Source organism: Nerophis ophidion, linkage group LG24 (genome assembly GCF_033978795.1).
Source record: "Nerophis ophidion isolate RoL-2023_Sa linkage group LG24, RoL_Noph_v1.0, whole genome shotgun sequence".
Taxonomy (NCBI): Eukaryota; Metazoa; Chordata; class Actinopteri; order Syngnathiformes; family Syngnathidae; genus Nerophis; species Nerophis ophidion.
The window spans coordinates 38,504,986-38,513,955 of NC_084634.1; the positions used below are offsets into that span (position 1 = coordinate 38,504,986).

Below are 8,970 nucleotides of genomic sequence, written 5' to 3' on the forward strand. Positions count from 1 at the left end.
ATGTACAGTACGTTCCCCTCCATTGGGCCGCAGTAGGTTGTGAGTTCAAACCCCGGCTGAGTCATCCCAAAGACTATAAGAATGGGAGCCATTACCTCCCTGCTTGGCACTCTGCATCAAGGGTTGGAATTGAGGGTTAAATCACCAAAAATGATTCCCGGGCGCGGCCACCGCTGCTGCCCACTGCTCCCCTCACCTACCAGGCGGGTGATCAAGGGTGATGGGTCAAATGCAGAGAATAATTTCGCCTACTGTGTTGGCCCTGCGATGAGGTGGGAGATTAGGCTCCAGCACCCCCCGCGACCCCGAAACGGACAAGCGGTAGTAAATGGATGGATGGATGGTGTGTGCGTGACAATCATTGGTACTTTAACTTAACTTTAATTCACGTTGCTCCGCAGCATTCATGCTTTGCTTTTATGCCATCACTTCATTATACAACCATGTATTACCTACAGCAGGGGTGTCAAGCATAAGGTTTTATCCGGCTCGCGAGATGAATTTGCTACGTATTCAAATTACTGTAATTTCCGCACTATAAGGCACACCTAAAAACCTCAAATTTTCTCAAAAGCTGACAGTGCGCTTAATAATCCGATGCGCCTTATATATGGACTAATATTGAGCCACAACAGGTCTCACAACTACGGTAAGCGACTTCATTTTCCCCCGTAGAAGAAGAAATGCGCTTCTTCTACAGTAAGCAGCCGCCGACTTCATTTTCCCCTGTAGAAGAAGCGCGCGGTGCATGCTGGGATATATGACTGCGGGAGGCGTGCCGTTTCTGTGTGTTTATGTAAAGAGCCCAAAATGGCTCCTATTAAGAGACACGCTTACGACGCAGAGTTTAAACTGAAGGTGATCAGTCACACAGTAGAAGACGGGAATAGAGCAGCAGCGAAAGAATTTAACATTAACAGCAGCGACGCGGACTCTTTTAATGACTTCGACGAGACGGAAGAAGAAGAATGAGGGATTGGTGGATGAGGAATAACTTAATAAAGTGAGCTTTACATGTTTATTTTGTGTGTTGTGTGACATTATCGTTGGAGCAACGTTGAGTTATTGATTTATTATTGCTTCGCACTATTTCCAGTGTTACTATATTGTGATTGCACTAACGTTTGATTTGCCGTAACAGTATCAGACTGTTTTTTACCTGTTTATTGAATCGGGGAAAATAATAAAACAGCTGTTTATTCATTTTGGGAGTGAACGGAATTGTCAGAACCAGTGGCGTCACCAGACAGATTTCACTGGGGCACGTGCCCCAGTGTTGATCTGCAGTGCCCCAGTAAAAATTTCACCAATAAGAAAAAACGCTTCAGAGTTCTAAGTCTACATAACATAGACAACAGCGCACATACTACTAAGTATGGTAATCGATTGCTACTGTATTCACTCCACGTAACAATGAGCACATGGCTAATTAATATGGTAATTTATTCACGTGTGGATCGAGACTTCAGTTGAGAGAGAGAAAGAGAGGATGTGAATCACTGCTGAGGTAGGTAACGATAGCCAACAACAATTTATTATATTATTTTGATTTTGACTTGACTCAAACTGTAACTCCTAGATGGATTTATGAAAGTTATTCGCCCGCAGCAGTGAAGAAACAGCGAGGAATGAGAGATGTAAGTGAAGTCCTAGCTAGCTAGGCAACATCATTGTCTTAAGTTCATGCTAAGTTAGCTAACGTTATTCCTTGTATCAAGACAAACATATTAACTTGCTGTACCAGCTGTCGGGGGAATTTCCAATGAACATGAAACATAATGTTGGTGATTGTCTGCTGGTTCTGCATCAATGATGATTTGGAGTAAGCAGTGAGTGAGTTGAGTGCTTCTCAAATGGTTTATCTCCAGGAAGAAAAACATTTTTCCATATCAAGTCGTGAGGCAAATTTTTATATCATTCAAGTTTATTTCTCAGAAAAATAGCACAGTAGACTTGTCTTGTTAAATCGGTGTGACTTTGACTAAAATAATCTTGTTTTGTCACCAGAACGCTGGTTTGTAATCCATTCATAAAGTTTGACTGACCTGTTTTGTTGACATTCCCTTTAGCGCAGCTCCATCTAAAGGATGCATAAAATAACCCCAGCCTGTAATGTAGCATCTATTCTATGCGTCTTATAATGCGGTGCGCTTTATAAATAAACAAAGTTTTAAAATAGGCCATCCATTGAAGGTGCGCCTTATAGTGCGGAAAATACAGTAACTGTAATTTTTTAATGAAAGAAACGGCAGTTCTGAATGCGGCCACCAGATGTCGCAATAGCGATTCTTGGTATTTCCTGCCGTGAGACCGCGCAGGACTTACGTGTTTGGACTCAACGTACTTACAGTTGTGCTCATAAGTTTACATGCCCTGGGAGAATTTATGATTTCTTGGCCATTCTTCAGAGAATATGAATAACACAAAAAAAACTTCTTCCACTCATGCTTAGTGGTTGCGTGAAGCTATTTATTGGCAAACAACTGTTTTTACTCTTTTTAAATCAAAATGACAAAAGAAAGTACCCAAATGACACTGATCAAAAGTTTACATACCCCAGTGACTTTGATCTGATAACATGCACCAAAGTTGACACAAACGAGTTTCAATGGCTAATCAAGGTTCCAATCCTCGTCTGTGACCTGTTTGTTTGTAATTAATGTGTGTGTATAAAAGGTCGGTGAGTTTCTGGGCTTCTGACAGACCACTGCATCTTTCATCCAGTGCTGCACAAATGTTTCTGGATTCTGAGTCATGGGGAAGGCAAAATAATTGTCAAACTATCTGCAAGAAAAGGTAATTGAACTGCATAAAAAAGGAAAGGGGCATAAAAAGATACCCAAGGAATTGAGAATGCCAATTAGCAGTGTTCAAATGCTGATTAAGAAGTAGAAAATGAGGGATTCAGGTAGACCAGCAAATATTTCAGCCACAACTTCCAGGAAAATTGAGATGCAAAGAAAAATCCACAAATAACTTCAGCTGAAATACAGGACTCTCTGTAAAAATTGTGGTGCGGCTCTTTTAAGATGCACAATAAGGAGGCACTTGAAGAAAAATGGGCTGCATGGTGGAGTGGCCAAAAAGTTCAATTTTGGTCTCATCACTCCAAATGACTTTGTTCCAGAAGTTTAGAGGCTTGACTCAGTGCTCTTTGGCGTAATGTAAGCGGGATAATTTGTAACATTTGCGCAGAAATGGCTTTCTTCTGGATCTGGGTCATTTGGGTACTTTCTTTTGTCATTTTGATTTAAAAAGAGTAAACACTGTTGTTTGCCAATAATACCAAGGACTGTTTTCACTGCTGGACTCTAGAAAGAAGTTGCGGAGCCTCCGAAGCAGAACCTTCAGGTTCTGTAACAGCTTCTTCCCTCAGGCCGTAAGACTCTTGAACTCCATCCATCCATTTCCTACCGCTTATTCCCCTTTGGGGTCGCGGGGGGCGCTGGCGCCTGTCTCAGCTACAATCGGGCGGAAGGCGGGGTACACCCTGGACAAGTCGCCACCTCATCGCAGGGCCAACACAGATAGACATACAACATTCACACTCACATCACACACTAGGGCCAATTTAGTGTTGCCAATCAACCTATCCCCAGGTGCATGTCTTTGGAAGTGGGAGGAAGCCCACGCATTCACGGGGAGAACATGCAAACTCCACACAAAGATCCCGAGCCTGGATTTGAACCCAGGACTGCAGGAACTTCGTATTGTGAGGCAGACGCACTAACCCCTCTGCCACCGTGAAGACTCTTGAACTCATAACTAAATTATCCCTTCAACTCCCCCCAAAATGGATTAACACGCTGGAATAAAAAAAGACAATATAACATACATCCGTAAACGTGGACGCTTGTGAAAAACTGCAATATATATATATATATATATATATATATATATATATATATATATATATATATATATATATATCTATCTATCTGTACAGTAACCTATGTATTTATTTATTTCATATGTATATTTATATATATTTATTTAATTATATATATGCACCTTATTGCTTTTTTTTAATCCTGCAGCACCAGGAGTTTATGCAATGAAATTTTGTTCTTATCTGTGCTGTAAAGTTCATATTTGAATGACAATAAAAAGGAAGTGTAAGTCTAGTCTAAGTCTAATAAATAGCTTCACACAACCATTAAGCATGAGTGAAAGAAAGTTTGCTGTGTTATTCATATTCTCTGAAGAATGGCCAATAAATCATAAATTCTCCCAGGGTATGTAAACTTATGAGCAAGACTGTATGCTGCTAATTAGTGATAGTACATAAAACATGGATTGTTTAATTTTATTTATTTCCAGACAGACATAATTTTGTATTACATTATTGTTTCTTTTGTTAATATCAGAGTCCGTTCTGCAAAAGCGTACAGCTTCATGCCTTGATTGTCAAAGATGTTGTTGGTAATGTAACCTGGGACATTTACACCCAAATAAAGACTTTTGATAATCTGTACAGTTCATGTTTTAATTATAACTGGGCACATAATTACTGGGAACACAGATTTGCTGAAATAATGAGTATCTCCTCCTAACTCCATGTGTGATGAAAGAAAGGAGTCCACATTTTAAGTTTTGTTGTATATAATGCTACATAAAGTCGTGGTCAAAAGTTTACATACACTTTTAAAGAACATGATGTCACGACTGTCTTGGGTTTCCAATCATTTCTACAACTCTTATTTTTTTGTGATACAATGATTAGAGCACATACTTGTTGGTCACAAAAAACATTCCTGAAGTTTGCTTCTTTGATGAATTTATTATGGCTCTGCTGAAAATGTGAGCAAAAGTTCTGGGTCGAAAGTAAATACATGTTCCTCCATGTGGCCCCTGAGCTAAACTTAGTTTGACACCCTTGACCTACAGCAGTGGTTCTTAACCTGGGTTCGATCAAACCCTAGGGGTTCGGCAGGTCAGCCTCAGGGGTTCGGGACACACCCGACTCATCGTGTAAATAAAAACTTCTTCCTATCCGCATATTATGGTGTGGGCGTTGCTTCCTAGCGGTCGCACTGACATACATTTAACAGGAGCCAAGCGTGCAGTTTTTAACATTTTTAATGCTTATAGATTTTCTCAAAGTATTTCTCACGCAGAACGTGACTTTTCAGTCACGTCCGTATCCTCTCTCCTCCCTGCTCTCGGCCGCTCACTGTCAGCTGTGTCTCGCCGTCAGCACAAGCCCCGTCCCCATCAGATGGTGCTCGTCCTCAGTACCATAGACAGAGGCGGTGACCTTTGCTCCTGCAGGCGTGCTGGCCACACCTCCCTCCACATACGGATACCCCAAAACAATGTTCCCTCTAATTTTCCATATGCATGAGCAAACGCAAAAACTACTTGAGCATTCAGTGGTGGACATGTGAGCGACGTCAGATGTGCACACCAGCAGCACACCGGTCCCAAACCTGACTAAATACCAAGTTAAATGTTTTATTATTGTAATCAAATGACAGCAGTCATATCCATGGGATTTTTTTCGAATATAACATTTTGTTTTTCATTAGCTGTGTACTAGCATTGTCTGTCTGGGTGGGGGTCCTGCTTTGGAAATAATTTGTACCGCTTTCCGATATCGCATGTAGTGCCCTCTAAAACATTCACATTTTGCACAATGAGATGTAAACATGGGATCAAGTGCACATTCCTGTAACTTTCTGTTCGTAAAACATACCTCTTTAGTATGTCTTTAATATAACATCATTTCATGATCAATATTTGTAAATCAAGATTGAATTAAGAAAATAAAACATTTGATTTTTCACTAAAGAAGGGTTCGGTGAATGCGCATATGAAACTGGCGGGGTTCAGTACCTCCAACAAGGTTAAGAACCACTGATCAACAGTATATGTGTGGCTTAGTTTAAATCTTTTTTATTCACTTCTACTATCCAAGGTGGCGGTTATTAATAACTGGCCTGTATGCATGATTCACACATTATTTATAAGATGTGTTTATGTCATGCACATTAATAAACGTGTGTATGAACAAGCCTACAATGTAGTTTAATTATGCAAGGCGTCAGTTATCATGAATAACTGGCAGACGGAGTAATGGCATTTGATTTGTCTGCGTTATGCACTTACTGTACATGTGTCCATGCATGAACAAGCGCCCCACGAGTTTTGAGGCTTATTTCATGTGCCTTTTTAAATACATTTTTAATGTGAAAAGTGGCAATTATTTTTAACAACTATTGAATATGTATGAGTTTGCAAGAAACCGGCCGAATATGCAATAACTGTCAGGAGGAGCAATCACTATGACTGGTCTATGTTGGGGATTATTTTGAGTATTTCTCTTCATTGTCTATTAGGCCAGGTGGTGGTTATTATTAATAACTGGGTGGAGAAGCAATCTCCTTGATTGTATGACACTTGCGGAGCGCGGACGCATGTATCTGTGTGAGCGCTCGGACTGACAAATACTTTGACTTTTTGGATTTTAATTTATGATGGTTATACTTCCATTATTCATGGTGGTGGTTATCGTGAATATGAATGAATGAATGGTTTATTTTGAGCCATGCAAACAAAACAAGAGAATGACAAAATACAAAAGAAATATAAATACATTATTTTTACACCTACATTGAAAACATTACATGTTTCAATATTATTAAATGGCGGGTTTGGGAGCAAGTGCATTAATTATATGATTAAGCAAGCGTAGTGCAGGCCTTTAACTATGTGGAGTATTTTGGGTCTATTAGTTTTATTATGCTGGGTGGCAGTTATTTTTAATAAATGGCGAGAGGAAAACAACATTATGGCTTATCTACTGTACATTGTGCACGCAGATGAGCTTGTGCATTAGCAATTGTACTCACGAGGCACTTTATCTTTGTGCAAAACCCAAAACCAGTGAAGTTGTCAGGTTGTGTAAATACTAAATAAAAAGAGAATACAATGATTTGCAAATCTTTTTCCTTATATTCAATTGAAAAGACTGCAGAGACAAGATATTTAAGGTTCCAGCTGAGAAATTTAATTTTGTTTCGCAAACGATCGTTAACTTAGCATTTAATGGCAGCAACACATTGCAAAAAAGTTGTCACAGGGGCATTTTTACCACTGTGTTACATGGCCTTTCCTTTTAACAACATTCAGTAAAGGTTTTGGAACTGGGGAGACACATTTTTTAAGCTTTTCAGGTGGAATTCTTTCCCATTCTTGCTTGATGTACAGCTTAAGTTGTTCAACAGTCCGGGGTCTCCGTTGTGGTATTTTAGGCTTCATAATGCGCCACACATTTTCCATGGGAGACAGGTCTGGACTACCGTCAGGCAAGTCTATTACCCACACTCTTTTACTACGAAGCCACGCTGTTGTAACACGTGGCTTAGCATTGTCTTGCTGAAATAAGCAGGGGCGTCCATGATAACGTTGCTTGGATGGCAACATATGTTGCTCCAAAACCTGTATGTACCTTTCAGCATTAATGGTGCCTTCATAGATGTGTAACTTACCCATGTAATGGGCACTAATACACCCCCATTCCATCACAGATGCTGGCTTTTGAACTTTGCGCCTAGAACAATCCGGATGGTTCTTTTACTCTTTGGTCCGGAGGACACGACATCCACAGTTTCCAAAAACAACTTGAAATGTGGAGTCGTCAGACCACAGAACAATTTTCCACTTTGCTTTAGCCCATCTTAGATGATCTCAGGCCCAGCAAAGCTGGCGGCATTTCTGGGTGTTGTTGATAAATGGCTTTCGCTTTATATAGTAGAGTTTTAACTTGCACTTACAGATGTAGCGACCGACTATAGTTACTAACAGTGGAATTCTGAAGTGTTCCTGAGCCCATGTGGTGATATTCTTTACACACTGATGTCACTTTTTGATGTAGTACCACCTGATGGATCGAAGGTTACGTGCAGTGATTTCTCCAGATTCTCTAAACCTTTTGATGATATTACGGACTGTAGATGGTGACATCCCTAAATTCCTTGCAATAGCTCGTTGAGAAATGTTGTTCTTAAACTGTTGGGACAATTTTCTCATTTGTTCACAAAGTGGTGACCCTCGCCCCGTCCTTGTTTGTGAATGACTGAGCATTTCATGGAAGCTGCTTTTATATCCAATCATGGCACCATCATATTTACACTTAGTCGGTTTTGATTGATTGATACTTTTATTAGTAGATTGCACAGTTAAATAAATGATAAATAGGTTGTACTTGTATAGCGCTTTTCTACCTTCAAGGTACTCAAAGCGCTTTGACACTACTTCCACATTTACCCATTTACACACACATTCACACACTGATGGAGGGAGCTGCCATGCAAGGCGCCAACCAGCACCCATCAGGAGCAAGGGTGAAGTGTCTTGCTCAGGACACAACGGACGTGACGAGGTTGGTTCTAGGTGGGATTTGAACCAGTGACCCTCGGGTTGCGCACGGCCACTCTCCCACTGCGCCACGCCGTCCCAGTTCAGTACATATTCCGTACAATTGACCACTAAATGGTAACACCCGAATAAGTTTTTCAATTTGTTTAAGTCGGGGTCCACGTTAATCAATTCATGGTTGACGTTCACCTGTGGGATGTTCCAAATAAGTGGTTGATGAACATTCTTCAAAATTCTCAGTCTTTTTTGCCCCTTGTGCCAGCTTTTTGGAAATATTTTGCAGGCATCAAATTCCAAAAGACTTAATAATAGCAAAACAAAGTTTTCCAGTACGAACGTTAAATAATTTGTCTTTGCAGTCTCTTCAATTGAATATAATTTGAAACAGATTTGCATATCATTGTATTCTGTTTTTATTTACCATTTACACAACATGACAACTTCACTAATTTCATGTAATTTTTATACTGCAAGGTGGAAGTTATTTGCGATTGTACGCATCAAGAACTTTTACTTTGTGGATTATTAGAGTTTTTCCATTGACTTTTCAGATTGAAAGTGGCGATTATCCACAATAAGTAGCGGGAGAAA

General features: G+C 40.1%; 1 protein-coding gene across 3 annotated transcripts in view; it reads right to left on the reverse strand.

Moving 5' to 3' along the window:
- prkg3 (protein kinase cGMP-dependent 3) overlaps positions 1 to 8,970 on the reverse strand; it is a 65,067-nt gene that overhangs the window by 43,822 nt on the left and 12,275 nt on the right. The gene's annotated exons all lie outside the window — the stretch shown is intronic.